Source organism: Sorex fumeus, unplaced genomic scaffold, assembly GCF_029834395.1.
Source record: "Sorex fumeus unplaced genomic scaffold, SorFum_2.1 ptg000043l, whole genome shotgun sequence".
Taxonomy (NCBI): Eukaryota; Metazoa; Chordata; class Mammalia; order Eulipotyphla; family Soricidae; genus Sorex; species Sorex fumeus.
In genome coordinates, this window is record NW_026606100.1 from 10,053,024 (window position 1) to 10,071,320 (window position 18,297).

Consider the following 18,297-nt stretch of genomic DNA (forward strand, 5'->3'; position numbering starts at 1 on the left):
CTCAAGGGCTCTTCCTAGCTTGTGCTAAGAAGTGACCCCTGTTGGTGCATGAGGAGTCGTAGGCAATCTTGAGGATTCAAAGGAGGATCAGCACACAAGGCAAGTTGGTTTTTTTTTTAATTTAAGTAATTTTATCGCGTAGAATGCTTTTTTATCGCTTCCCTCCTTGGGCAATGGCAGGAACTTGGGAACCAGCCTTTGAGGACAAAGACAGAGGCACTGAGGTGCAGTAAGGAGAATAGCACATTTGGTCCATTATTCTACGTGGGCCTACAGTGTCTAAGGGGCCACATGGGACCCCCTTTGGCAAGGCTCACAGACAAAGCAGAGCAAATTTGGTCAGCCTGGCTGGAATGTGAGTGCTCAGTGTCTCTTGGCCTTGCTCGGGGCGCCCTGGAACTCCCGGAAGCTGAGCATCATCAGACCCCCATTGATGGCATAGGTGGTTATGCAAACGATGCAAAAATCATAGAGCACAAAGAACAGGATCCAGGCCAAATAGAGAGAACCAGCGAGAGATAACAGGGAACTCAGCACCAGCAGGATAGATGCCCAGCGGCCCCGTAGGCAACCTAACACCAGCTGCAGAGTGTAGAAGATGCAGCCAAATATGCTGGTGGATTGGTTGAGGACGCTGTCCTGGCCCAGCACGTGCTCCACCAGCCCGAAGCCCTTCCCCCACCTAGAGGAGAAGACGCGTGAACAACTGATGGCGGTGCCCGGTGCCCACGTCGCAGAGAGCGCGGTAGTCCTGGTCCCGGGCGCGCGCCGCCTTCACGTGCAGCGCGTAGAGCGAGAGCGCGAAGCCCGCGAGGCAGAGCGCCAGGCGGGCCCAGCCCCGGCTGCGCCAGGTAGTGCCCATGGCTGCGGGAGCCGCCGGAGGGGTGCGGGCAAGGCAAGTTGTTTTAACCCCCATATCATTTCTCTGGTACTCCTCAGCCCTTAAGTATAAACCTCTCTGAGCTCAGGTAAGCCATTTGACATTTGAGAAGTAAACACAAAATAGGAAGAACAAATACACAGCCCTTTGATGTTATCCTGTTGGGAGGGGGAAGAGTTGTTGTCACCTTTACTTTGGTATAAATTGATCCAGAACAGAACATGGTATTAACCATATATGCTAAAATTAACTCAGATATGTTAAGACTTAAAGTCTTATCCATAATCAGTGAGACAGTCTGACTAAATGAAAAAGTCACTTGGCAGAAGACAAATGATCTGGATTCTAATACTGGAGGCCTCATTAAGCCCTGTGAGACATGGAAAGGTGGAGGGAGAATATGAATTTTCTGCACCTCAGTTTTTACTTTGTCAAGCCAAGAATTAAGAATAAATTATCTCTACTGCCCTATTAGTTCAAACATTCTATGATTTTAATAGCTCTTTTACCTGTGTAAAGCATCATATACTAAATAAAGGGCACTTATCTGAATTTGCCGTTCCGATTTTTCACCTGGATCACTCTGCCTTCCATATGACCTATACAGCCCCTATGCAAGGAAACAAGGAAATCTCTAGCCCTTTCCACAGTGAGCTTGCCAGAGGATTTTTTCTGGAAGGCACTGAGAAGTTTTATATAATAATTGTGTCAGAGGTTAGGCTTATGAAAGCAGAGATGAGACCCAGGAAACTGGAAGAAATCATGACCTGTGTACTAATATCATTCCACATTGTGCTTTGTCTTGTATTTGGCTAAATTCACAGAGATGGTTTACAGTAAATTGAATTATATGGAATTGTTTAATCGCTTCTATTATACACAAAGCAGATTAACAATAAAAAAAATGCATGACCTTGGGTATTTTCTCTGGTCTCTCCATATACCCTACTTTTCATAGTTCAGTTCCAATTTGAATTAAAGTCAAAGATTTCCTCTGGCAGTTAAAAAAGGATCTTTAATGTTTTGATAACTCTAGTAATGCTTAGAGGAAAAGAAATAAAAATAAAACTGCACAGTACCAGTTTTTTTCCACTTAAAAATGTATTCAGGAAGGGCCCAGAGCCTAGTATAGTGGGTAGGGTGTTTGCCTTGTATGCGGTCAACCCGGGTTCAGTCCCTGGCATTCCATATGGTACTCAGCCCACCAGGAGTGATCCCTGAGTGCAGAAGCAGGAGTAATTCCTGAGCACTTCTGGGTGTGGCCCCCAAACAAAAACAAACAAAAATTAGTCTGGAAAATTAAGAACTGGCAGAGAGACTCTTCCAAGTATCTTCAGAAAGTATTACATTATGCAAGTATTTTAGTTTTAATGGTTGAATATATAAATGCCTTTTTAGTTGTCACTGTCTTTTTCAACATGTTAGAATTATACTTGATGTTCAGAATTTAACTATAGAGTGATCAAATACAACCTTTATATTAGAATTCTGGACAACCTAGCAATGCCAAGCTATGCTGGATTATAAAGTTTTTGTTTTTAAATCACGAATAAAATATGTCCTTTAAAATGGCAGTCTTCATTATCAGTCAAGATTTAGTGCTTTTAACGATTTGTGCTTTTGAAATGGGTACTTAATTATATGAATAATTATTAACAAGTTTTCTTACTAAACCTCAAATACTGACAGTGATCAATTGTATTGGAGATCAGTGTTAGGTAGAGCAGACTTTTGTTTATTTATTCATTTACTTTTGGGCCACACCCTGCACTGCTCAGGGGCATTTCTCGGTCAATGCTCAGGACTGATCGTATTCATAACACTTTATGGTTTCAGGATTTGAACCAGGGTTACAGCTGACACAACTACATGCAAGGCAAGTGCCTTCTAGAACAGGCTTTCCTATTCTCTCTCTTGCCTGAATCTCTGGCAGGTTGTGTACATTTCCTAAATATGTAATGAAATTAATTATGTTGATTAAATTTATACTTAGTGTAGCATAATTTATCTAGTTTTTTCACAGTGATTTTTGAGTTAAGATAGATAAATAAATTAAGCCTGGAAAATAACGTCATTGAACAAAATAAAGTCGCATTGTTGTGATTGTAAAGATTGAGCTCCTACATGATGTGGGCCCCCCTCCCCCCATGTGCTATAAAGTGCAGATACCCAGATGAATGAACTATCTAGACTGATAGAATGTCGGCTTAAAATTTACTTTACAATTTAATTTAAATCTTTCTTCAAAGACATGTTCTTTCTCTCTCCCAGATGAAATCTTATACTAATATAAGTCCCAAGTACCTGCCCAGCTGTGGTAAATTAAAATTTTTTGTCTGCTAAAATTACAAGATTTTCAACCCACTTACATGAACTGAATCCTCTTGGATTCAGTCCTCAAACTTGATGCTTACTGGGAAACAAAGGGCCGCATGGCTGACCTCCTGTCCTTGCTTGCTGATCTCTTTTCCATCGCTGTTGTGTCTGGAGAGGGAAAAGGTCCTGACTTCAGTTATTGGTTCTGGTACCATGAGCTTTCAACACTGTATGATTACGATAGATCACCAGCGCTGGAGTACATCGATTAGGGTACACTGGTTAGGCCTTATACACAGCTGACTCACGTTTGATTTCCAGCATCGCTTATGGTCCCCTAAGCACTGCTAGAAGTGATAGCTGAGCACAGAGCCGTAGTAACCTCTGTTGGGTGTGCACCACCCCCTCCCACTTCCCTCCCCCCCCCCCCCCATAGATTGATAACAAGTAATGGGACCTTATTTGGGAAACTGGGCCAAAGCTGACTTTTTTGGATATCAGATTTACAAGTCATTCTGTGTGGGAACTTCCTTGAATAGCTTTCTTCAGATGGTGCTCTACTTAGCTATTCCCTTTTGTTCTCCTAAGGGCCTTTGCTGGAATACTCTTGTCTTCCAGGTTTGCTGCTCCACACAGTTCTGTCCCCTGAAAATACTGCTATTTTTTTCTTGCTGCCAGTGGAGGAGCAGCCCTTTTAATTAATGCAGCCACCTTTATTCTGTCATCAGGTTGAATTCTTTCCAGGCAAGCTTTAGACTTATCAGACATCCCAAGTTCGACAAAAGTGGAAAAATTCCTTGAACTTAATTAGGAACACACACTTAAATAGGTCAAGTCAATGAGGATGTTAAAGGTGGAGTGTTATTTCTTAAAATTTACATGTTGATTTTCAAGGGCCCAGTATATCAGAATGTGACCTCATTTGGGAATAAGGCCAGTGCATATGTAATTAGTTAAAAAGAGGTCCGGCAGCAGTAGGGTAGGTTCTAATTCAATCTGATTGGTATTCTTTGAAAAAGGGAAAAATTTGAATACTTGTATGTCCACAGAGAGAATGCCTTGAATCCTGAAGATGGAAGTCAGTGTGAAAGACCCTAAATTCCAAAGTCTCAAAGACCCCAAATTCCAAAGTCACTATCACTGTCACTGTCCTCCCATTGTTCATTGATTTGCTCGAGCAGGCTCAGTAACATCTCCATTGTGAGACGTAAAATCACCAGAAATGAGGAGTGATACATGGAATAGATTCTCATTCATTCCTCAGAAAAACTGAACCTTGCTTCCACCCTGATGTTGAACCTCAAAAATTGTGAGAGAGTAGATTTCTGTTTAAGCCTCTCTGTATCATTTTGTTTAAAGAGTCCAAGGAAAATAGTATCGAAGAAAACAAATATCCAGTGTCCCTTTTTATGCCTTTATGGCTAATAATCGGAAGAGGATGCCAAAGAAATTATCTTTTAATCTATAAACTCAATCTGTTAGAGCAGCTGGAGGTGGTGATCAGTTAAAATTGCACTTTGTAATCACTCTCTTCAAAAATTCTCTGCATTATCTGGCAACTTGATCTAGAACGTGGAGACACATGGAAACAGATGCCAGTCATTGCACTAGGTTTTTTCATGTGGAATGACAAGCACCAAGTGATAATTATTGACCTGCATGTCTTAATTTGGACAATTAGCTGAGCTGTGATTTAAATCTCCTCTCTGTTTTCTTTTTATCTTACCAAGTCAGACCAGTTAGCTGTGGATAATTCCAGGATACTGATCCTAGCAATCTCATCTTCTAGTAGTTGCAGTGATGGTGACAGGATGATAGTGGGTGGATAAGACTAAGGACAGACATAGTAAGCATTTATGTGTGATAGTGGATATACCGTATGTTGTATGTGCATTGCCGTCCTTGATTGTTAAAACTTTGACAGTAGGTATTAATTTTTTTTAAAGAAGAAATGAGGAGATGCAGAGATACGCACATTAACCCTACTTCATAAAACAATGCCAGGCCTAGAGTCAAACTTGCATTAGTTTAAATCCAGATTTTTTGCTTGGAACTGACTGTGAGTTGTGGGAATCAGTGCAAAATAAAAATGTAGACTTCAAAAATTATTAAGAGGAATGTGGGCCCTGGTGAAGGGATTGGTGTTGGAACGTTGCATGCCAGAAGCTCAGTCAGGAATAACTTTGTACTCCGTGGTGATTCAATAAAAGGATAAAAATAAATAAAACCGTTTTGCAAGGAGGAAAGTCCAGGATAGTAGGCCAGTAGGGCCTGTGTAGGCTGACCAGGGACTTTCCTTTCCTTTGACTCTCCCACAATGCTCTGTGGCTTGGTTAGGAATTTGAATGTTAGCACATTTAGCACCTCCTTAATCTCTGTTTCAAGGGTGAAATAAAGTGGTTTCTGAATCATAATGGTTCGCAATGGTGTATCCACTCACTGTTCTTTCTTAGAAGTCAGTGTTCCATGAAGTTTTAAGTGGGGAGACTATTTATCTGACTTATTTTTAGGTTACTAGATGGTTTTCCAGAGTAAGATAGGCAAGATCAAGCACTTCTCATATTCCCAACCTTCTGCAGATCATCAATAATTTTGTTAGCATTAACTTAGTTCATGTTTACATTTAAAATTTAATATGCAGCTTTTTAGTTGAAATTAAAAATTATCACATGAAAGTGATTATCATTAAATCATGTAATTTTTGGATGTTTTCCCAAGATTGAAGACTTTAAAACAATCTAGGAGAATACTAATTTTTGCTAAACTCCTTAGGGTTATTGGAGTGTAGGAAAGTAATTCCCAAATGTTTAGTGGCATCATCCGAAGTGGAAAATGATTATTTCTTGGCCACATTGTTTGCTTTTCCAGTCACATGTTCTTGTATACAACCCAGAAACCAAACTCCTTAATTGTCCTAACTGCCATCTCAGTTGATATCAATTTATTCTTTAAAATATCAAGCTAAAAAGAAACGATCCCTTGGTTGTTATAATTATATACAGTTGGTTTCTCTCTGGTAAATAATGCTAGATAAAGCTGAGCATTTATCACAGATAAACACATGAAGACAGAGCTGAGATAATAAAATATGAAAGATCTTTTTTCTTGTGAAGAAGCTTTATTCCAACGACCTATTCCTGTTAATCAAAACCATTAAGGGGCAACTGATGAATATTTGAGAAAGACAAATAGCTCCAATTTTCTATGTTACTTCTAAAAAAAAGAACCCAAAACCAAAAAACAACAACCCAAAAAAGAAATCCAAGTTCCCGATTTAAAAATCAGATATGCTAATTTATGAAAATATAAGCGTTTCAAATGAGAGATGTTTCAGGAAGACCCAAGTTATTTTCCTCTTGGCTTTCAGGAATGGAATCAAGTAATTATCAGTAAGCATACAAGAAATTTTTCTTATTTTGTAATCCAGTGATTTGTCAGGTTAATGCCAAGACAGCAGAGGAATTGAGTGGCAGTATTTCCATCTTTGCATACATGAAAGGCAGCCAGTAACTGCAGTCTGAATTGGACTCTATTCTCAATGAAAGCCTACAGCTTTCGAAAAGAATGAGTTTGGCAGGCTGAAGAGGAAACAACAAAATTACAATAATCTGCTTAATCTTACTTATTGTGAGAAGAGGAAATGGAAGAGAAGCATGGGGTGGGGAATAAGTGAGAATTCAGATAACAGAAAGGAAGCAGTAAAGTGGAAAGACTAATAAGATGAAATGTAAAAAAACAAAAACAATGTCATGGAAGGAGCAAAATACCAGCAGATCAAGCCAGGCATGAAGATGGACTTAAATTTACTGACTAAAGTAAGTAAGGTCTTACCAAGGAAAATTGGCCTAACCAAGTAAGGGAGATGATTTTTTCTGTAGAAGTGTTTTTTTTTTTCTTTTTTGGTGGGGGAGAGGGGTGTGTGTGTGGCTGGGGGAGGGGGAAGTTGTTACTTTGTTTTTGTTTCGGAGCCATACCCTCTGGTGCTCTTGACTCTGTGCTACAGGGTCACTCTGGGCAGTGCTCAGGAATCAGCAGAGTTGTCTGGGTGCAGTACAAGCATCTTTAAACATATACTATTTCTCTGCAAATTCCCTTGCTACCTATCACTGGATTTTTGGGCAATCCTCAGTTGTGATCAGGGATGTTAAATTTTGTACCTGTCATCTGTCAGATATTTGATCTTTTTAAAATACCCCCTTACATAGCAATCCCTTAAACTAACTTGCTTTACTAAATTTCAGTCAGCGTTTCAAAGTCCCTGCCTGTGCTCATTGAAAATAAAAATTGTATTTAACAATGATAAATTATGAGCAGATATCTTCACAAACACAAGATGACATTCTTTCCTCCTACTTCCTCTGCCCAAAGAACAACGATGCAGGAGTGGAAATATACCAACTGAAGTCTTTTATTATTTCAGTTTTGATGTCAGATATTACACTGTGTATCTTATACTGCCAGCTTTATAGTGTAAGGTTACAAAAAGTCAAAAGCTACTACTTCACTCTGGGTGAATTCGCTTCAGAATAAAGATGAGACAAATGAAGACTCAAACTTCATGGCAACAATTCAGTTGGAGGAAGATGATCAAGGTCACTCAGTTCCACCAGCATCATCACACAGGCCTTATTTATTGGGCATCACAGAAATTAAGTAATTATGACTGAGGGCTCATTACCAGAGTTGGTCCAACGCTTTGGAAAGTAGCTCCCCTTTCCTAATTCATATTTGAGAGAGGTTTCAGTCAGTGCCCAGAGTTTAACATCATTACCCTGAAACTATTTTTAAAAAGAAGTCATGTCTTCTTTTCCCTTTATTGCCATATTTTATATGCCTTGTCACAAGTCATAAAACCTGCGATATTTTAGAGGACATATTACAAAAGATGCAAAAGAATGTGCTGTGGGACTTGGCCCGAAGATGCAGAACAATGTTACTGAAATGACACTGGACTATGAGATCTGAATTCCAGTCCTGAAAGTAACAGGAACAAACTGTGAACTTGGATACTTGGACACGTTCTTTAAATTTGTTCTTGGTTGGTTTGTTTGAAAACAAATAAACTCCTTTCCCAGTTCATAAATTTCTTCTGCGGATCAAATGAAATCATGACTTTGATGGAAGGGTAAAGTGTTATGCAAATATAGGAGTGTGATTTCTGGAGTTAAGAACTGACTAGGTTCAAACCAGGGCACCCCTTTTTTTTCTGGGTATGGAATCTAGCGCAAGTAATTTAACTTGTCATACATATGAGGGAATGATAATCTTTATGATTCAAGAAAAAAAATATCAAATATATATCCTGTGGCCATACTGAAGATTAGGATATTACCACTCTTACAGAGAAAGTAGTTAACAAATAATATTTTTTTTGGTCATTGTTAGGAAAACAACTAAAAGTCATTTTATGTATTTTAAAGAACATCCATTTATCTTTTCTTCATAGTTAATATTTAATAATAGAATGTTGGATAAATATTAAGTTGGATTTCTTATTTATCATGGGATAAAATGAACAACAATGATAGTATTCACTATTTTTTTGTTTTTGGCTCAGGGCTTAATCCTAGCAATGCACTCAGGGCTCACTTCTGGTGAGTTTTGGGTACCATATTGTGTGCTAGGGATTGAACACAGTGCAGCTACTTACAAGGAATGTTCTCTGCTCGCTATACTATCTCTCCAGTCCCAGTATTCACTGTTTTTAACAGGGTGATTTGAAATAAGTTTTCCAAAAGTTACGGCTTCAAAATTTTTCTCTTTCAAAGCAGTGATAACATTTACACTACTTTAAAAGACTGTAAAAGTCTAAACTTGTGTACCATTGTTACAAGTTCTTGCATATGTGCTACTACATAGTACTGCTGAATCTTAATGACAATCCAAAATCAGTGATGACTTGATGAAAAGGATCATACTTTTTCCTAGTATGACACATCTTAAATTTTCTTAAATTTATTATGAGAGCAACATAATTTTATAAAATAAAATACTGTATAATAAAAAATTTATTATGAGAGATAAAAATGCTCCTTCATGCAACTAATTTTCTACAACCAAACCAACTTAAATGCAACACATTTCAGGTATACTATTTTCAGCTTCAGAAGATCCTATTTCAGTCACTTATTTTACCATTTTAATAATATTTAATAACTATTTTAATATATTATTAATATTTTAACAATCATTTAATAATAACAATATTTTAATCAAGTTGAAGCACTGATATAAGGATTTAAGAAATCACCTACTTTCTAGATCTTCAAGGATTTCCTGTGATTGTTACTTTCAAACTGTTCACTGATTGAGCCATCTAAGTTTTTTCTAGAGATTTTAGTTCTTTATTTTACAAGATCCTAGTTTGTTGATGGGATTTTATAGGGTATAAAGTGTTACTAGGATTAATTTCCTAAACTGGTCTTATCCGAGACACATTTATTCTGTTGGAAAAGTTGATCAGATGTAACCTTAAATTTGTGTGAATGTTGATTTTCTCAACCTAAGTAAAATTTCCTTGAGGATAAGAACTATTTCATAGACCTTGGTATTGACCATAAATAATAGTAGGAGATGAAGAAATGACTCATTGAAATAACTGCTTTACAGTGCTTATAAGCCAAGAACTTCTTAAGAGATATTTATATTCTAGGTCATGAGTTGGAGCAGATTGGGGGGAGGGGAATGGGAAAGAATAAGACATTGAAAATTATTACATATTTAATGTTTTCTATGTATCAACTATGATTTTACTATCAACAGTCAGTATTTCATTTCATCATTTCATCCCTGAAAAGTAAATTAAGAAACAATTTAAAGATAAAGGCTCTGAGAAGTGGAGTAATTTATTAAAGGTCACAGAACCAGTATGAGGCAAAATTTGAACTTAAAATACTGGTCTTTTTTTTTTTTTGCCTACCCATGTTATTTTTCACGTGAAGATTTCACTTACACATCATATGGTAAGCGGATAAATATACATTAATAATGTATTCACAGAATATATGTTAGGTATATTAATGAATCCTGAGACTTGGGTGTTTCTTTGGTTAACAAATAATCATTGAAACTATCAATCAGATTATTTCAAAACTCCTTGGGTGCTCTGCATTTACGTTTCCATTTAAATGTGAATGTCTTTTGGGGTCAGAGCTTCAGGACAGCAGGTGGACATTAGCTTTGCACATGGCTGACCTGGATCTGATTCCTTGCGTCCCATCTGATTTCTCCTGAGCACTGCTAGGGGTGATTCCTGAGTGTAGAATCAGGAATAACCCCTGAGTACCACCAGGTGTGGCCCCGAGCCCAAACAAAACAAAAAGTGAAATCAGTCACAGTATCAAGGCTAAAGAGCTGTAGGTTTTGTAGAGAAATCCTTTAGTTTTGCAGATGTTCCGGTCCTTTGGCCTGTGCAGGAGTTCAGAGAGAAGCCAGCTGGAGCGGGCCCTGTGTACCTGCTGCTCTGCCCCTACTTGGTCCCACCCTCTGCTCACTGACACCACCTGTCTGCGGGCTTTGGGAATTGGCATGCCTAGCTCTGTTGCTTCTCCAGTTTTTGGCCTGCAAAGTTCTGACATTTCTCACTTGATATTTTCTCTCATCTTTTTTGTCCTTGTTAGTTAAAGAAACTTGTTATTTCCAGTGACAGTGGAAATTAAATGCAGTCTTTAAGGTAATGCACCAATATCCCAAACTATGTACTCTTTCTGAAGTTTCTAATTAATTGCTGTTTTCCCCCTTTTCTTTTTCTTCCCTTCAACCACTAAAGCTTGGCTATAAAGCCCCTATCTCAGAATTCTTACCATTACCAAAGCTAACATTCTTCTCTCTATTATTACGCATCTTCCCCCCCCCCCCCCCTTTTTGGGTCACACCTGGCGATGCACAGAGGTTACTCCTGGCTCTGCACTCAGGAATTACTCCTGGCAGTGCTCAGGGGATCATATGGGATGCTGGGAATCGAACCCGGGTCGGCCACATGCAAGGCAAACGCCCTTCCTGCTGTGCATCTCTACAGCCCCCGCATCTATTTTTTAAAAAATTTTATTAGTGAGACATCATGAGGTACAGTTGTACGACTTACAAATTTTTGTGCTTGGGTTTCAATTATCACTTAATCACTTAATCACTTAACTTCCCGTTAGTCGTCGATTTGCTCGAGCGGGCGCCAGTAACGTCTCCATTTGTCCCTGTCGCGTGCTAGTGTAGCCCAATGGCATCTCTTCGCTCTGGGAACATGGAGGGCCTCAAACCGATCGTTCATGATCTTGACGAAGAAGTCTGACCATCTGGTAGGTGGGCGGCCACGCAGTCTTTTGACATCCCGTGGAATCCAGTCAGTAACAGCTCTAGTCCAACGGTCGTCTTTAAATCTCATTACGTGACCAGCCCATCTGATTTTCGACACCTTGGCAAATGAGACAGCGTCCCTGATTCTTGATCGTCGACGGATGTCAGAACTCCGGATTCTTTCTCTCACTTGAGTGAAACGTGATATTCCAAGCATAGCTCTTTCTATTCTTCTTTGGGAGACCTGAATAGCGTTCTCATCTTGTTTGCGTAGGGCCCAGGTCTCTGAGGCATATGTTAATGCAGGAAGAACAGTGGAATCAAAGAGATGTGCCCGGAGCCGGAGGTTCTTTGTCCTCTTAGCTATTTCTTCGACGTTCTTGAAGGCATTCCAAGCTGCTCTCTTCCTCCTGCGCAGCTCGGGTGCCAGGTCATTTGTCATGTTGACCTCTCGACCTAGGTACACATAGCTGTTGCATTCGGAGATGGTCGTTCCATTGAGAGCGAATGGGGCGTCAGGAACAAGGCTGTTTCTCATAAACATTGTCTTCGTAAGATTCAGCTGTAGTCCTACCTTTCCACACTCACGGTCAAAGTCGGCCAGCATTTGTGCCGCTTGGCTGATGTTTGGTATTATTAAAACAATGTCATCAGCAAAGCGGAGGTGGTGGAGTTGCCAACCATCTATCTTCACTCCCATTCCTTCCCATTCCAGTCATCGCATGATGATCTCGAGGGTGGCACTGAAGGGTTTCAATTATACAATGATCAAATACCCATCCCTCCACCAGTGCCCATTCCCCACCACCACGGATCCCAGTATCCCTCCCACTCCCCATCCCCCCATCTCACCCTGCCTCTGTGGCAGGGCATTCCCTTTTGTTCTCTCTCTCTTATTGAGTGTTGTGGTTTGCAAAAGAGGCAATGGGTGACAATCATGTTTGGTCTATAGTCTACTTTCAGCTATTTTTTAGACTAGTTACTTAGGACATTTCCATGTGCAAATTTACTTCAGATAACTAATCATCATGGTCAACCATTTTCATTTTTTAAATATTTTTAAAATATCATTCTCCTCCCGTTGCTCATCGATTTGCTCAAGCGGGCCCAGTCTCCATTGTGACAATTGTTATTGTGTTTGGCATATTGAGTATGCCACGGGTAGCTTGCCAGGCTTTACCATGGGGCGAGATACTCTCGGTAGCTTGCCGGGCTCTCCGAGAGGGGTGGAGGAATCGAACCTGGGCTGACCAGGTCGGCCGCGTGCAAGGCAATCGCCCTACCCACTGTGCTATCGCTCCAGCCCTATTTAAATATACATTTAAAATTTTTATTTAGTTAGTTATTGCTTTTTGGGTCACATCCAGCAATGCTCAGTGGTTAAGTTCTGCCTCTGCACTCAGGAATTACTCCTGGCAGTGTTTAGGGGACCACATGGAACTCTGGGGATCGAACCTGGGTCAGCTGCATGCAAAGCAAATGCCCGACCTGCTGTACTATCACTCTGGCCCCCATTTTCATTTTTTAAATATTTGCATCCATGATAGATAATAATAGATGAGTAGAAAATATATATATATAGAAAAGTAATGGGCAAGACATTATCTGAGACTATTTCTAAAACACATACTAATAAGTCAGAAGTGTTGAAGACAGGCAGATTTGAAGTCAGTCTAGGTAACATATGACCTTAACCAAATTGCTCTATTCTTACTGAATAAGGGAATTAGTCCCTTTCTGCCATACTAGGGTAAAAGGTATTAAAATTGGCCATTGAGGGCATTGCCTTATGTATAGGAGGTAAATCTGTGTGATTATATCTACAAGCTTCTACACTCCTCTAGTCTATAAGTATTTAATAGTGAAGAACTCTTTGAAACTGCATTTATTTTTCAGTAATGATTTCCACACACTACTATTAAAAATAACTGCAGAAATAATCTATGAAGTACTGGGGTGGGGGAGCTAACATGTCAATGAAAATGCCACTTTTATGCTATTGGCAAAAACTGAGGAAGAAAAAGAATCAAGTGCCTCAACTTGTATTTAAGTATTTTGTTTCACAATATTATTTGGCATTTGCTCTTACTTAAAAGCTTTTAATTTTATTTTTATGGTTTCCAAAAGCTTCATGATCACTTTTGAGATTTAAGTCGCACGCGCGTGTGTGTGTGTGTGTGTGTGTGTGTGTGTGTGTGTGTGCACGCGCGCATGTGTGCACGTGTGTGTTTGATCACATCTGCTTGCTTTCAGTTTCTCAGGGATTTCTCCTGGTTCAGGAATCAGTATTGGCAGTGCTCAGGAGACCATAATTTGTGCTGAAGCTCAAATTCGGTCATCTACATGCAAGCAAGCACACTATGTGCTGTCCTATCTATCTGGCCTGAGATATAAATCTTTTGAGGTTTACTAACTTACTAACTCATTTTCAAAGTTATATAGGGCACAACATTGGCTTATGCCTGAAGCATTGAGATTTCTTCTAGACAATGATAAAAATTTCAATAGCAGGCAATGATTGCAATTACTAATAAAAATATAGGTGAAAAAAATCACATTTGGAAATGAAAAGTATTAATTTACCCTAAATATTTTAATTATGCAACAAGTACTCTTCTTGGACCTAGGAATTAAGGGCCATGATATATTTCTCTATACTTTAATTGCTTTTTCATCTGGGTTTGAAAATGTGATATTGTCTGTCAGTTTTTAGTCAGTAGTGAAGTTGAAGAGTTCATCAGAACAAGAACTAATAGAAAGAACTTGATATCTTTATTCCACAGGCAATGAATAATGAGTAGTTTTCTGGTGATTTATGTTAATCTAAATATGAAACAGACAGAATAATATTATGTACTTCACAGTCTGTCAGAAATCCTGCCATTTCTAGAAATATGCAATTATTCATGTTTTAATAAAAACTTTGATTTGCACAGTCATTCAATGGCAATTTAATTTTTTCTACAATTCATAAAATTGATTTGTCTAGTGTTCCTATAAAATCCACTTCAAGTTGAAAGAAAATCTGTGCATTGTAGGCTAGATAGGGTTGCCATCCATTTTGTCCTAAAATGACAATATAGAGAAAAGTGTGCATGTTTTGACACACATACCTTTAAGATTATGATGAAACTGCTTTGGAAAATTCAGAAAAAATATGAATTTAAACTCCTTTCAGCTTAAGGTGAACTAAACATTTCTCTATTCTAAACTTCTGTTTAGGAGAATGAAGAAAGTGCTTAAAAGTTGAGATACTGAGAGTCAGGCATGTCAAAAATGAGCCTGTTGTCTGGATTGGTCACATGACATATAGTTTCTCAAAGTTTTTTCCAAGCCTGTACTGGGACGCCAATTGGCCCTAATGTCATTTTCCCAAGTCTCCTGAGGTATCTCTGTTTTATTTGGAATTCTGAAGATAGAGACATAGCAGGAAGTGGTTAGAGGGTGTGCTAAGAATCATAAAAGGGAGATAGTAGAGATAGCGGTCCAGGATTTGGATTCTGAACTCACATGGTCCTGTTTCCCTTATCTATCTATGCACAGGGCAACCTTGACCATGAAATCTCTGTGCCTTAATCCCACATTCATAAAATGCAAATAGTGCTAGTTATTAAAAAGTTTGTTTAAGGATTATGTGAAACACTCCAAAAAATTTGATTATCACAGTATAATGAACATTATTGAGAGTTTCTTTTCCTGATCACTGTGGCTCGTAGAGCAGGAAACAGAAGCGTATTCTTTAATATTTTTTTATTTCATAACTTGTTAGTTCTAAAACACAAAATATTAAATTTTTGGTCACTTCATTGGTGGTTAAAGGGAAATGTCAGCTCTACATAATCAGACTTTTAAAATCAAATACTCATGTTATGCATTACATGTAGGAATTTCCTACTATACATGCAGACCCTACTTGCCATAGAGTCCTGTTGACCTCATATCTTATCTATGTCGAGTCCTTGGCACGGTAGGCATTGGGTGAATAGTTGCTCAGTTAAATTCTTTTATTTAAAATACTTTAGATTAGGACATGGATGTAGCACACGGGTCAATTGCATGCTTTGCCTTGTAATTGTAAGGCTTAGATTTTATCCTTAGTACTATAAAACACTAGAAAACACAGTGTTTTCCCACTTTCTCTTCTCAGTAAGCAAATACATCTTTAAATATTAAAAAATATATATCTTTAATAAATTACAAGATTTCTACATGCCTTTTGTGGACTATTTAAAAACTAGGCAAATTTAAAAAAGTGTGAAATTGGACGGCTACATGCAAAAAAGTGGGCTCAGATCTCTGCCTAACACCATGCACAAAAGTAAGATCAAAATGGATTTATGACCTCAACATCAGACCAGAATCCATAATGTTTATTGAAGACAAAGTCGGCAAAACTCTCCATGATATTGAAGCTAATGGTATCTTCAAAGATATCACGCCACTGGCCGAGCAAGTGAAAACAGAGATAGAAAAATGGGACTATCTTAAACTAAGAAGCTTCTGCACCTCAAAAGAAACATTGACCAAAATACAAAGACAGCCTACAGAATGGGAAAGGATATTCACCAAGTACACATCCGACAAGGGGTTGATATCAAGGATATACAAGGTACTGGTTAAACTCCACAAGAAGAAATCACCCAACCCCATCAAAAAATGGGGTGAGGAAATGAACAGAAACTTTCTCAAAGAAGAAATTCGAATGGCAAAAAGGCACATGAGAAAATGCTCTACATCACTAATCATCAGAGAGATGCAGATCAAAACCACAATGAGATATCATTTCACACCACAGAGACTGGCCCACATCCACAAGAACAAAAGCAACCGGTGCTGGCGCGGATGTGGCGAGAAAGGGACCCTCCTTCACTGCTGGTGGGAATGCCGGCTGGTCCAACCCTTTTGGAAAACAGTATGGACGACTCTCAAAAAATTAGAATTTGATCTGCCATTTGACCCAGCTATAGCACTCCTGGGAATATATCCCAGAGAGGCAAAAAGGTATAGTCGAAGTGACATCTGCAATTGTTTGTTCATTGCAGCACTCTTTACAATAGCCAGAATCTGGAAAAAACCTGAGTGCCCAAGAACAGATGACTGGTTAAAGAAACTTTGGTACATTTACACAATGGAGTACTATGTAGCTGTTAGAAAAGATGAAGTTATGAAATTTACATACAAGTGGTACTACATGGAAAGTATCATGTTAAGCGAAATGAGTCAGAAAGAGCGGGATAGACACAGAAAGATTGCATTCATCTGGGGAACATAAAGCAACAAAAAGGGAGAGTAACACCCAGGAATGGCTGAGATTAGTACCAGGAATTTTGCTCCATGAATGGAAGGCCAGCCACAGGCTCTAGGTGAAAAGGAAGCTCAGATAGAGAAGAGAGTACCAAATGAAGGGTGTTGTGAGGGTCCTCCCAGGGTGGGAGAAGCATGCTAAAAGTAGTCGATAGACCAAACATGATTGCCACTCAAAGCCTCTCTTGCAAAACACAGTACCCAAAAGAAGAGAGAGAGAAAAAGGGGGAATACCCTGCCACAGAGGCAGGATGGGACGGGGGGGGGGATGAGGATGGGGGGGATGCTGGGACCCATGGGGATGGATGACGGGCACTGGTGGAGGGATGGGCACTTGATCATTGTATAACTGAAACCCAAGCACAAAATTTGTAAGCCTATAACTGTACCTCATGGTTTTTCACTAATAAAAAAAGAAAAAAAAATAAAAAAAATTAAAAAAACACTCGACAGTTATACAAAGCTTCAAGTTATCTACCCAAGAAAACTCAAACCAGAAATTCTATTGCTTTCACATAGCTACCAAGAAGTAAACAAAATGCTAAAAACCAACTCAAATTATGTTAATCATTTATTAAATGATAAGCCATGGGGTAGTATACAAGATATCATTATAAAACAATAAAAGAACAAATTATGTCTGTTCTCCATAACTCAATGAAGCTATAGCTCATTGTGCTGAAAGAAAGCACCCAAATAATACATCAAAAAAAAATTAAAAAATAAAAAAATAAAAAAGTGTGAAATCACATAGTCCTGCTACATAGTTCATTAGCTCCCATTATACATCTTTACAAAGTAAATGTTTTCCAAATGGATCTTTTACAAAAATATAATGATAAAGTAACTACTATTTGAAGCTGAGTCCTCAGTGAAACAATATATAATAGATATCCATGTTATCACAGATTCTTTTGAATCGTAATATAGAATTTATGTGATGCAAGTACTCTAATGTTTATTTTTGAACATTTTGGTTATATTGCTTTAAGCTTTTAATTATAGTCACTGCTGTTAAATACTCCTTGCTAAAAAACCCTCACCCTTGCCAATGTTCTGCCACAAAATGTGTCCTTCATCATAGTTCCTAGTAGACATGCATACCCTACCAGGATAATTATCTGTTTATATGTTCACTATTTTTCAAAAGACTGTGCAAATCATGAGGACAGGAGTTCCATAGAGTGCTATGATTGTTGTAACCTTAGTTTCCACTGTATTGTGTGCTTTATAAGGTTACTTGTTGAATAAAAGCACTGAAAGTACAATTTCCAGGGACTGGAGTGATAGCACAGTGGGTAAGGTGTTTGTCTTACACACGGCCGACCCAAGTTCGATTCTCAGCATCCCATATGATCCCCTGAGCACCGCCAAGAGTAATTCCTGAGTGCAGAACCACAGAACCAGGAGTAACCCTGTGTGACCCGCAGGAAGTAGTCTTCGGGTGTGACCCAAAAAAAGCAGCAAAAAAAAAAAAAGTACGATTTCCATATGACAGTGCTAAAGGA

The 18,297-nt window shown here is 38.7% G+C and overlaps 1 protein-coding gene and 1 pseudogene across 1 annotated transcript in view; one reads left to right on the plus strand and one right to left on the minus strand.

The window, feature by feature from the left end:
• PRKG1 (protein kinase cGMP-dependent 1) overlaps nucleotides 1–18,297 on the plus strand; it is a 1,343,145-nt gene that overhangs the window by 35,691 nt on the left and 1,289,157 nt on the right. The gene's annotated exons all lie outside the window — the stretch shown is intronic.
• Nucleotides 129–885, minus strand: LOC130029593 (vitamin K epoxide reductase complex subunit 1-like; annotated as a pseudogene).